The sequence below is a fragment of the Acanthochromis polyacanthus genome, chromosome 5 (genome assembly GCF_021347895.1).
Source record: "Acanthochromis polyacanthus isolate Apoly-LR-REF ecotype Palm Island chromosome 5, KAUST_Apoly_ChrSc, whole genome shotgun sequence".
NCBI lineage: Eukaryota > Metazoa > Chordata > Actinopteri > Pomacentridae > Acanthochromis > Acanthochromis polyacanthus.
In genome coordinates, this window is record NC_067117.1 from 44,242,545 (window position 1) to 44,255,914 (window position 13,370).

General features: G+C 40.3%; 1 long non-coding RNA gene across 1 annotated transcript; it reads left to right on the plus strand.

Annotated features, from left to right (window-relative positions):
• Positions 1 to 5,144: 5,144 nt before the first annotated feature.
• LOC127533897 (uncharacterized) lies at positions 5,145 to 5,581 on the plus strand. Its single transcript, XR_007941777.1, has 3 exons — positions 5,145 to 5,251; positions 5,338 to 5,448; positions 5,539 to 5,581. It is a non-coding gene; the product is annotated as an uncharacterized LOC127533897 (long non-coding RNA).
• Positions 5,582 to 13,370: the final 7,789 nt, after the last annotated feature.

Genomic DNA, 13,370 nt, shown 5'->3' on the forward strand with positions numbered 1-13,370 from the left:
TGTGTCCTCGATAATTGTTTGTTCAACTCGGTGGTGATTGAGAAGAAGGAGCTTTTGCTGCAACAGGGATAGTAGGGTCACTAGCTTCATCAGCACATTTGCTACACTGTACGCCGCCATTGCCGCGCGTGTGGCGCATGTGTATCAATGAAGTTATGAAACTATGGAGCAAGCGTATCAGTGGATAGCCAGTAAACACGGAGCCGCGTAAACGGCGTTTCAAAATCTTTCCACTCTGGAACCTGGTTTCAAAAATGAGAGTTTACAGACCCCCAAAACGCCGTCTTTGTGTGGAAACTTATGCGTTTAGACCTCGTTTTGTCTTCGTGTGGATGGGGCCTTAAGCTAGCTAGACAAACATTACAAAACATCGCTGTTTTTAGGCACAAAAAGTACAATATCATTTCCGTATGGTCAGGTTTAATACCTGAAAACAAAACGAATCTTTGCTTTAATACGTATACCATGTGCTTGACGAGATAGACAACAAAACACCAGCAGCGTAGTAACACATCTTACCTGGAGAGGGGTTAGCGGAGAAAGGGCAGATTCTTCTCTCGGGGAGTGGGTCGAGGGCGGGTCGCGGACACTGTTGCCAACTCCTCAGTGAGGAAAGTCGCTATTGGCTGTCCTACAAGTCGCTAGAAGTCGCTAAATGACGTCATCGTCTAATTTGCATATTTCCCAGTTTGCATGTAATTGTAATCAACGTTGTAGGAGAGAGGAACAACGTTGTGGAAGAGACCAAAAAGTGAATAAAAAACACCCAAAATATGTTTTTTCACTAGAGGCTAAATGCTGTGGTTTATTTTAGCATGACAGTGAAGAAACATTTTCGTTTATATGGCTCCGTAAGTCTGGATGGGATCTGTAGTGACTTTGCGCATGCGCGATTCATCTGCCGTCTGGCCGCGGAGTGATGTGGGGCTCCCCTCCCCTCACTGGGACTGCTGCCGGTTACTGGACTGACAGCCTGGTGTGATTAAGATTCAGATATGAAAATAAAATCAAACTCGTTTGCAAACAAACAAACACTAACGTTTTTTAATCTCAAATACCCAAATCCTGCAGCAAAAATAAAGGAATCACATTAGAAATATGGGACGATGTAATGCAAAATATAGCGTTGGATTCGCAACGCTTTTACATTAAAAATATAACATACCCATTCAAAAATGCCCTAACTCGCTTAAATCTGACCGAGGAGAAACATGACACACGAGGAATATTTGATTAATTAAACGTTCTATTCAGGTGTGATTAAGATTCAGATATGAAAATAAAATCAAACCCGTTTGCAAACAAACAAACACTAAGCTGCAGTCAGTTCCAGCCATTTTCAGTACAAAAAAATCGCTAATATTCTATTTGTAAATAAAAAATATGACGAGAAGTACAGGGAATATTGGACGGGCATCGCGAGGTGCATTTCCTCGAAAACGACCAATTCGTGGAGTATATACCGACTTCAGGACATGTTTTGGACAAAATATTTTACTGGCTTGTGTCGTCTGGATGTCTAAGGTTGGATTATGGCCGTTTTTTGTGGAATATTTTCATCTGTGTGTAATAATGAACCCGGAAATGTGAGTCGCGCTGTGTGCGTTGAAGCCGTGTATAGAGAACGGATGGATGGATATTCGTTGTTTGTCGGACAAATGTGTTTATATTACCCGGTGTGGTAATCACATCTGAAAGTGGTTTATACCGGCGGATTCATGAGAATCTAAGCTTTCCATCGGCGTATAGTGTTTGTATAATCGCGTTTGCAGAAATTTTACTTTGACAAAATTGATGGCACAATTTACCCCCAACATGTTTTCTGCAAAGGCTCAACTAACTCCAAGTTTGTTCCCTTTGGAAAACCATATTCCTCATATACAGTGACTACACCAGTGTTTCAGCATTTTACATGAACCCAAACCCATCCACTGTGTGCTTTCTTTACAGTAAATATGACAGTTAAAAATTTAAAAAATAACTGCTGCTTTGTTTACATTTAAACAAAGTAGTGCTGAGACTGCTGTCAGAATGTGACTACCTTGATTTCATTGCATCGAAAAAACACCACCATTCATCCAATCTGATTCAAACTCCCCACTGCACTTCCTCAGGACCCCTGTAATACCCCTACCAAGTTTGAGCATGATCTGAAGTACCGTTGTCAAGATATGCAATGGTTTCTATGCAGAGTGAACACCCCTAAAAATAGTTCAGAATGGGACATTCTTGAATTCATGCTGCATATAAGTGTCAGTGTGCAGACAGTTGGGGACAGTGTCTTACGGATTTCAGCAGGACAACAGGACTACTGGAAATTAGCAGGACATCGAGATTAAACTCATCAACCTTTCAACAAAGTCCAAAGAAGCCAACATTTTTGAGGTAAGTGACTTCACTGTTCTGTTTGATGAAGCAAACACCAGAGGAAACATTCAGAAGGCAGTTCTAAGATCTATTTTTCTACAACTCTGTCCAATCTGTAAAGAAATCCGTGAGTCAGAACAGGATGTAACACTCAGTTTTGTACTTGTCTTGTAATTTTTAACATCTTGTTATTAAAAAGTCAGATCTTAGCAGTGTGGAAGGGAAGTGATGTGTTCAGGTTTGGTCATAACTGGATAACTAAAACCAACTCCTGTAAAGAGCAGGACAAACATTTTTGTTAAGACAAAATTTGGTTTTAAAGCTTCAAACTTGGAATAATTTGATACAACCATGACCAAATGCATAGATATGTTGGGATTTTTCTACTGGGAAATGTTCATTTTTGGAGTATAAAATGATAGTCTGATGTGTTGATGTGAGCAAGATTTAAGGTCACTTTTTTCTGATAAGTAAATTAATTCAGTAAGTGTAATAAGTAAGGTAATAGTTCATTCTGTTTCCTTAACTTGCAACATGGAATCCAAAAATGAAATTGGATTATGCTATCCAGCAATATTTTTGTCTTTGGTGGTACAACTTGTCATATCTGCTCAATCAGTTACTAAAGTTCATCACATTTTCTTTTTCATAAAAAAATATTCTGCATGTTTTGTTTTGGATTATCCTGGCATGCAAGTACAAAAGTGTCAGAAAATATCATTGGATGATTTCTGCATTATTGTTTTTTTGGGGTAATGTGTGCTCAAAGATGAGACTTTCAGTGACAATTTCAATTATTTTTTAAATTTCAATTCACCTGTTATCAGAGATTATTTCATCAACTTGTCCTGTAGTTGAAACTAGAACTAACCATAAAAAAAATCATCCTTTATCTGTATTAGTTCTTGAGATACTGTCATTTAAACATTACCTCAGATGCCTGTAATATGTTAAAAATGTGCTGGACGTGGATAAACAGGCTTTAAAAAAATGATCTCAAATATCTTGATTTGTGAATAAAAATGCTGAACACATTTCTAAAAGTTAGCATTTTTAATATATTTTTGAAATATATTTTATGTGAGAAAAATCTGTCAAATGAGACACAGTTAAGCAGAAAATGTTCTAACAAATGAGAGATTTCAACAATTTATAACAACATTACTCAGAATATGTCACTGTAAGTTATTAAGTGCAGATAGATGAGAAAAACAGTGCCAGTTTTGGTCATTTAACATGCCATTTTCAAAATGAAACAATGCTGAGAAATTTTAAATAGTTTTTAAAGGCATTCTAGAATTCATGCCAAACACAAAAACTCTGAGTGGAGACACCATTTCAATGTATTTTATTGAGTTATTTATTCGTTTATTGAGTAGTTTAGTGAAAGCAGCTTCACACCAAACTCAGAGACATCCACATTTCAGCAAAATCTAGATAACCAAACTTTTGTGAAGTAAGTAACTCCTCTCTTCTGTTTAATGAAGTAAACACTTTGGAGTTTCTGAGGAAACATCCATGTAGTTTTGCTGCAGTACTGTCCAATATGTCTTATAACACAATTCAGAACAGGTTGTAACACTCAGTGCTGTTGTTTTATGATAATTGGTTCAATATTTAGCAAATATGATTGAAAACTGAGATCACAACAGCGTGGTAGATTACCAATGGTTTAACAAGACATCCATATATTATGGTTCTCTTTTGTGTCTGTTTCACTTTCAGTCTTCTGGGACAAAACAAAAATGTACTTTCAAAGTTCATCATCATCCTCATCATCATCCTCATCCTCATCTTCCTCCGAGGGGAGTTCCTCAAGGCAGCGTTCCGAAGTCCCAACAGGCTACACGGTGGTGAAAGAACTGCGAGATGGAAGCTATGGAACAGTGCTGGAATGTGTGAAAAACAACACTGAAGAGCACGTGGCTATAAAGGTGCCCCAAAGGAACAATCTTGACCATGAGGTAGGACACTGATTTCAGCTGAACAGTGACACAAAAAAGATATTGTTTGAAAAAGAGGTGGTACCACTACAAGATTCTGAGTAGTGGTACTGGTCATGTTATGTACTTTTTAGTTGTTGAGAAGAACTGATTGGACTATGTGGCTCAGCAATCATATTATGTCTCCACAGGCGAAAATCCTGAAAAAGCTCATGAGCCACAACTCAAAGGAGTCCAACATCATTGACTACAAAGGAGACATCTTCGTAGAAAATACGCGGCTCCTGGTGTTTGAAAAACTGGACATCACCCTGTGGGACTATGTGGAGAATTTACCACAGCCAATGCCACTGGAACACGTCCGTACAGTTATCCAGCAGGTGTGACCTTCTATTGTCTCCTTATATTTCTCTCCTTCAGTGGTGCTAGAATCAACATCGGTGGTTCAGGAACCTTTACAACTTCTACTTTTATTGTCATGTGACAGATTTCTTTAACAAACTCCTGATAAATGTTGTTACTTGCAGCTGGCTGGAGCTTTGAAAACAACAAAGAGTGCTGGCATAATCCACACTGATGTGAAGGAGGACAACATCATGATGGTGGATCGCGTGAAGCAGCCCTTCAGGGTCAAGCTGATTGACTTTGGTTTGGCCAAGTACAGGTCCAAAGCCAGGGCAGGAAAGCTATGCCAAGGACTTGCATATAGGTATGAAATACTGATACTTTTTAAACATTGAGAAATCTTTAATTCAGCGCTGTCTCCTTATTGTCTACTGTGTCACATCTTCATTTGATGTTTTTTTTCCACATTTAGAGCTCCAGAAATCTTCCTGGGCCGGCCGTATTCAGAGGCCATCGACGTTTGGTCGTTAGGCTGCGTGATGGCCAGGATGATGACTCAAGATAGTCTCTTTGGATCAGACTCAGAATACTGGACAGTGAGTAAATTACTGCAGCTGAAACACATTAGAAGCCGTCACAGGATTAGCTTCAGGTCTAACATGGTGTTATGTTTTGTCTGCAGCTCCGACGCATGATCCATCTGCTGGATCTGCCGCCGCAATATCTCATCGATGCTGGCCGGAGATCACGATTATTTTTTGAGAGAATGCCAAATGATTGGTGGCGGCTGAAGGTACAATACTCCTACTGTGATTTTACCTCTGACCTTTACTCACTCAATAAGATAAAGACTTTAGTAAGCATCATTGTTTTCTTCCTTCAGACACCTATGGATTATTTTGGGACCGATCTCGTCCACTCCGACCTCACAGTTTACACGTTCGACTCTCTGGATGAAATGAAAACGGTAGGTAGTTTAGGAAGCAGCAGCTAGTTGCTGAAAAGTCCCGTTCATTTATGGTATTCACATTTCACAGTGGAAGGTGATTTGACCACTGTTGAACTTTCAAAATGTTTTCTGCACCAGGTCTGCTCTGAGACGGACAACCCAGCAGAGGCTGATGAGAGGAGGGAGTGCATCGAGCTGTTGAAGGCGATGCTTCAGTGGGATGATGATGACAGAATCACCCCCAGTGGTATCCTCAAGCATCCCTTTATCACCAAAAGCTACCTCAGCAGCAGCTCCCCCGCCAGCAGTTGGTAAGTGTGTTTCTATTTACTTTGTACACAGGTTGTGAGACATTAGCAGCCCAGCCGGTGACAAAAGACTGATATGGACTTTTGTTGATTTCCATGTTTACATTCTCTGCTTGTCGGATGTAAACCCAACAGTGTATGTTTCCTTTTTTTAGCGATGAATCTAGACCCTCCACCAGCCTGTCCATCATGGTTAAGCCTGCAGACCCTGAAAACAGAATTAACCTGACAGGCTTGCTTGATGAGGACAGTGACCTGAAGAGCAGTGAGTATGAGGACAGTGACGATGCTGACACTGCTGAAGACACTGAGGACGGCATGGAGAGTAATGAGGATGAAGATACTGAAGTCAATGAGAAGGAGCAGAGAAAGACAAAGAAGAAGAAGAAGAACTGCTTCCAACGTGTCTTCTCTTGGATAAAGAAGACGTTCTGCTGCTGCTGTGTGTCCGATGTGATGGACTGAGCAGCACTGTCAAGTGTCTTTCACTGTCACAGTTTTTCACTGTGAAGCGTCTTTAACGCATGGCTTCCCACACTTGAAGAGGAAGGCCTGGTCTTTGCAACAGGATTCCACTCTTTTCACTTTTCCTGTTCTCTCTCTCCTTCACCCTCACCCCAACCGGTCGAGGCAGATGGCCGCCCTGTCTGAGCCTGGTTCTGCCGGAGGGTTCTTCCTGAAAAAGGGAGTTTTACCTCCCCACTGTCGCCAAGTGCTTGCTCAGACAGGGAATCCAAAGGAAATTTTGGATTTGTTGGATTTCTCTCTATAATTTTGCCTTTACTTTTCTTATTGAAGTGTCTTGAGATGACACATGTGAACTGGTAAATAAAATGTATTGAAAATGAATTGAAAGGTTCACCCAAAAAGTGTCTGGATTTTGGTCACATGGTTGTTGCTCACAACTGGCCTGAGTCAGTCATGGCTTCTCAGTTGAATTCTTTGGTTTTATACAACTTTCAACAAGTGCAAAACACATAATTTTTTAACATTTTGAATAAAGTGACTACAATGAAATATGACAATTTTAAGCTCATTTATATAAATCAGTTATATTGGTTTATTCCACCCAACTACTTCCTATCGAATTTTGTAAAAATTTTAAGGGTTTTATTCCCCTAAAATGCTTTTTTTAAGTCTATATAATTTAAAGGTTTATTCCACCAAATATACAATTTTCTCTCCAAGTACTGAAGTGCTGACGATTTATAGGTTATTGCACCTAAAAAAGAAGTACTTTCTGTCTTAACAACTAAAGGTTTAAAAAGTTTATTCTGCGCAAAATACTACATTCTTTCCAAGTATGTAAAGTTTTAAAGTTTTTTCTACCGACTACTAGGACTACTTTCTGTCCAGCAGTTTCGCTTAGATTGGACTTGCATGTGGGCAGTTTGTGTAATTAGCTCAATTAGTTCATTATAAGGTAAAACAATGATAAAGTCACACTATGGCCTTTGTAGTAAGTAGATTCAAACAGATATATGAAAGGTTGGAGAGGCAAGATAAGTCACACTAGTGAGAATGCTGTGGACTTAATTAATAGATTCACCCTATGGAGACAATGACCAACTGCAAAATTCATATATATCTTGTTCTTGTAATAGTCTAAAAGATAAAATAGGGATGAATGGGCCCAAATAACATCATCATCATCCATTAACTGATAAAATTATTAAAAACACTTCTACAGGAATGCATGTATTTTAAATAACAAACAGGCATTAAGTGACATTTTCTTTCTTTCTTATGGCTTTATTCTGAACCTGGGAAAGGCAGTCAGATCAAGGGATGACGTTGTTCCGTTAACTTTTAGCTTCTTGTGCTTTAATTCTCCAAAAAGAGAAGGTACACCTGCAAAAAGTATCAAACAGAAAGACAACAAACGGCGACTCTCTGTTTGATGTCCCACTTAAAACGTCTGACTGTGAAAGCAAACAAAGTGACAGCTGCTGCAGGTTCAGGAGGGTCAGGAAGAGCAGGATTCAAAATTTATGAAAGGACTGCAGAGAGAAGGGGAGGCAGCTTGTGAATGAGCAAAAACACTGAAAAATACTAAGCTAAGATGTGGATGTAGCACGTAACTCCCACTGAAACTGAAAATAGTTGGTTTTATGTTTCTGTCTGCGCATAGATTGAACAAATTAGACATAAATAAGGATGCAAGATATTGGATTAGCAACATTTCAAAACATTGTTGATGTCCTCATCAAAAAGCCATTTCTACAGTGGAAAGTTACTATAAATTCAAGTAATTTAGAAGTTCCATGCAATTAAAATGAAGATACAGCAAATCACTGGAAATCAAGAGGAAGGAGAGACAGATGGAATTCCCACAAAAGTCACATTAATTCATGAATCTGTGAAATAAATGTGATTTGCTCACTCATGTTGGATACCATGGCTGTTTCTGCAAAATATAAGACCAAATATACTCTTTATTTTTAACAGACATTTGCTGATTACATGTGAAAATGTATCCAATCCAAGCAGAAGGTGAGAAAACCTTTGCAATGGGTCACTTCTGTTGACAAGAACTTGTCCAGCTGATGATGCTCATTAATCTTCATTGACATAGAATCACAGTTTCATTCCCTGTACACTGATGATTGTTTGAGGAATGAATATGAATGAATTCTCCTTCGAGTCCTCTCCCATATAGTAGTTACTCTGGATGGCATTACGTTGGCCTCCAGTACTACTGTGAGGAATCTTGGAGTTATTTTTGACCAGGACATGTCCTTTAACTCACACATAAAGCAAGTCTGTAGGACTTCCTTTTTTCACCTGCGTAATATTGTAAAAATCAGGAACATCCTGTCTCAGAGTGATGCAGAAAAATTAGTTCATGCTTATGTTACTTCCAGGCTTGCCTATTGAAATTCCTTATTATTGGGTTGTCCAAATAGCTCTCTTAAACATCTACAGTTGATCCAAAACGCTGCTGCGAGAGTACTGACAGGAGTTAGCAAAAGAGATCATATTTCCCCTATACTTGCTTCCTTTCACTGGCTTCCTGTTAAATCCAGAATAGAATTTAAAATCCTTCTCCTGACATATAAAGCTCTTAATAACCAATCTCCATCATATCTTAAAGATCTGATAGTACCTTATTATCCTAGTAGAACTCTTCGCTCTCAAACTGCAGGCTTACTTGTTGTTCCTAGAATTTCTAAAAGCAGAATGGGAGGCAGAGCCTTCAGTTATCAGGCGCCTCTCTTGTGGAACCTGCTCCCAGTTTGGGTTCTGGAGGCAGATACCCTCTCTGTTTATAAGACCAGGCTTAAAACGTTCCTTTTTGACAAATCTTATAGTTAGGGGCCCTTCGTTCTGCCCCTAGTCATGCTGCTATAGGCCTAGGCTGCTGGGGGACTTCTCTTGACGCACTGAGCCCTTCTCTATCTACCTTTACATTTAATATGTGTACCGTTATTGCAGTACATTCACTCTGTTTCCCCCTGTGCTATTTCTCCGAGTGTCCCTGGTCCCAGAGCTGGATGCTTCAGATCTGCGGTTGATGTTCCACCAGCTGGTCCAGTCTCCATCATGTCCACTGTGGGATGCTGCTGCTGACCTTCTTCCAGCCCTCTGCTTCCAACTCCCCTTTTTCCACCAGTCAACTCTGCATTGCCTTCACTATACTTGTTATGCTAACTTACATACTGTTTGAATTTTACTGCTAGCTATATATGGAGTATGTTTAATGTCAGAGCCGTACATCATCAGAGTAAACTATGAGTCAGTTTTCAATGTTAGCTTATACTTTGTTTGGTTCACATATCCTGTCATACATGTATCCAAATGTGTGTTGTGTTTTCCGTGCTTTCCCACCCCTCCCTCTTCTCCCATCCCTCCCCCTTGCCCTCCTCTGTCCCTCTCAACCCGCCCGGCCAGCAGGCAGATGGGTCCCCCCTATATAGAGCCGGGTTCTGCTCGAGGTTTCTTCCCTGTTAAAAGGGTGTTTTCCTTGCTACTGTCGCCTTTGGGCTTGCTCTGGGGGTCAGGAATATGGGTTCTGTAAAGCGTCTTGAGACGATTTGACTGTAATTGACGCTATATAAATATAATTGTATTGAATTGAATTGAATATCCTGCCACCTCGCACTGTTTGGCTCATTTTTTAACATTGGATATCTTGACCAGTGCAGCCTTTCAGGGACATAAGCCGGCCTTTATGCTTTTGTCCGTTCAAGGGTTTGGAGTGTTTTTCTCTGACATGCAGACGCATTAAACAGCAGCAACAATTTCAACCGTCCAATGATTGCCTTCAAGAGTCCCGAACAGCTCGGATTGTGTCTTCCATCGTCTATTAGGACTCATTCGTTCATTCTCAGTTGGAGTTGTTTCTCAGAACACTCAAGGGTCAGTACTCACTCATCACTAATGGACTCTTCATTGCTGTGATGATGTCTGTATGTCTGTATGTCCGTCGGCTCCGTCTTTCAGGGTGTCTCACTACGTGGAGACCAAGGAGAGAAATGATCCAGCGCTCCACAGCAGGCAGCGCTGGCCTGTATGGCAGAGGAGACGAGGCGCAGAGACTGTTCATGTTGGTCAGTCCCTTAGCCAATCAGGATGCAGAACACAATGAAGTGTTTAAAAAAAGCATAAAAAAACTGCACTAAAAAAATCCGTGAAACAGCGAAGCCGTGAAAGGTGAACCGCGTTATAGCGAGGGTTCACTGTACCATGATATGCAGGTCACGAGGGAACATGGAGTAAAACAGTAGCTGTAGTGTGGAAGTTGTACGGGACTGTTGTGGTGAAGAGGGAACTGACCTTTGTTCCTACCTTCAGCTATGGTCATGAGCTCTGGATACCCAACTAGAAATTTTGAAAATGTTCTGCAAAGTTCTTGTAATGCTTTTAGTGGGAAGTTTTCATTTAGTTCCCAGAATCCAGTCATTTTAAAGGCAGGATAAAGTTCTCTATAGACTGTAGAAATGTTCTTAAAATATTTGATGCACATATCATGTAACATAATAGGATTGTTTTATAGAAGAAAGTTCTCAACAGCAACTTCCAACTTCCACGTTTGTTAACAAATTGCATGAGAGGAACGTTTCAGAATGACATTCTGCTTTCTGAGGTCTCAATAACATCTTTAAAAAATTGAATGTCTTTTTTGTGTGTTGTCATTTATCATAGTCTGACAGCATCTTCCAAAACTCCTTTGAATGTTAAAACATTGTTTTGGTTCACTTTTAACCTCATAGGAACATGCAGGTGGTGCTGGCATCTGATGGTAACTCTCTTTGGAGGTTTTCAGAGAGCATCCAACCGGGAGGACATCCCAGGGTAGACGCAGAACTTTATGGGGGGTATACATATGTCATCTGGCCTGGGAACGTCTTTGTACAGAGCTGGAAAGCATTGTTGGGGAGAAGGTGTCTCGAATGTCCTTCTTAGCCTGCTACCACTGTGACACAACCCTGGATAAGAGGACGAAAATGGACGGCTAGGTGGACCATCAACATGAATACCACCGTCATCTTCCTCATTAGCATCCTCATTGTCAGCCCCAAGAACATCTACTGTGTATTTTGTGTATTATAATCCTTTTTTCTATCACCGTCATTATCACTGCTGGCACCATCGTCCTCATTGCCGTCATCACAACCACTACAATCATTATAACCCTCATCAGCCTCATCATCTTCAACACTCCAACCTCTAAATGTCATCCTATCACTGATGTATATGATGTTTTTGCTTTTTTAAACATAGAAATAACAAGCTAATTAAGGAACGGTACAATGAAGAAGGCAGTCACAGAACAAATGCAAATTGTTTTTTTTTTTTTTCAGTTTAGCAGCTCAGAGTATTGAGTTGATTTTGCAAAGCTCAAGTTTCAGTTACAGCCTGATAACATTTTCTATTACTGCTGGTGATTTGTGCTGATGATTCATCCCCAAGATATTCCAGGTGAAGAAAATGATTCAGTGGCCATTTGTGTCCATTTCACTTCATCTAATCCTCTGCAACAACAGAATTTAATCCTAATCAGTCTAAATTTAAAGAGACATTAAGAATAAATAAACTAATTGATGATATCAGACAGACACAATGCACGTATTTCTGTTATCGTCTGTGTTTTTTAAGAAACTTTGCAGCTCCTGACTCCTTTCTGGCAGGTTGTCTGGGCAGATCACCTCCTCCCAAAACTACAATTGGGTCTCCGATAACAGATCTTTTAATATTACTCCCTTCTTCAATATCAGAGGACTGTGACCGTTCATGGTGGACCAGCTTAGGCAAGAAGCTGCTGTTGGTTTTGGCTGCAGAAAGTCTAGTAAAACAAAGTCTTTAGAAGACCTCAAATGTCTGAGAGTTTGGGTGTATATTCCAGATTTAGGGCATATGTTAATCCAAGGAGTAGGCAGCATACTCTTGCTGGAGTTTCAAGACCAGGAAGCACTGGGACATCCTCGATGAGAATACCAGCAGCATCTTGCTCCTGGCAAGTGTAGATTCTCAACCTTTGAGTTTTCAGTTCCTCGTGTATATTTGTCTCTGTTGTTCCCTGTGTGACATACAAAGAGAACACAGTTAGGATGAAATGTCTCATTTGTTGAAATAATAAATAAATTCAATTCAATTTATTTATATAGCATCAATTAGAGATCAAATTGTCTTAAGACGCTTTACAGAACCCATATGAACTCCCAGAGCAGCCCTAAGGAGACAGTGGCAAGGAAAACACCCTTTAACAGGGAAAAAACCTCAAGTAGGACCTGGTTCTTTATGTGGGGGAACCATCTGCCTGCTGGCCGGGCAGGTTGAGAGGGACAGAGGAGGAGGAGAGGTAGAAAGATAGAGGTAGAGGAAGATGGAGGGGGAGCAGGAGGGATGGGAAACAAGGAACATACAACATACAATAAATAAAAATAAATAAACCAACAAAATAGAAACTAAACTTCCTGTCATGTGGAAAGTAAACCCCATCATGTGTGAGTAGTTTTCAGATGTCAGTGTGGTTGTATGTTTTGGGGCTTAATAAACCCCTCTTGTCTTACCTGTATCAGTTCCATCAGCATGTTCTTGATGTTCTGACCCTCTGCTCCTCCCGTTGCATCAAACAGCTGCAGGAGCTTTGGAGTGTACCTGTCCAGCTGGGACATCAATGTTGACTGTAGTGGAACTGCAGTGCACCTACGAAACTCCTCACTGATCTGAAAGACAGCAGGTGTTTGGGACTTTCAGGAGGTGTAAACACAGCCTCTGAATTTTATGCAATCATTATTACTGTTTAAAATAAGTGGAGGTTCAGGAACAGTAAAATGAGAAATGATTTACCTGGAATGGTTTGAAGAGGGGCGGCCATCTTTCTTTAAATTCTGCCACTCCTGGGGACTGCACAACCACTTCCATTCTACTGTAGCTGTATGTTTTGGCCATCATGTAACTAATACTATAATTTACAGGGCCATCCCATCTGTCAGAACAAAATAAAGAGGTATT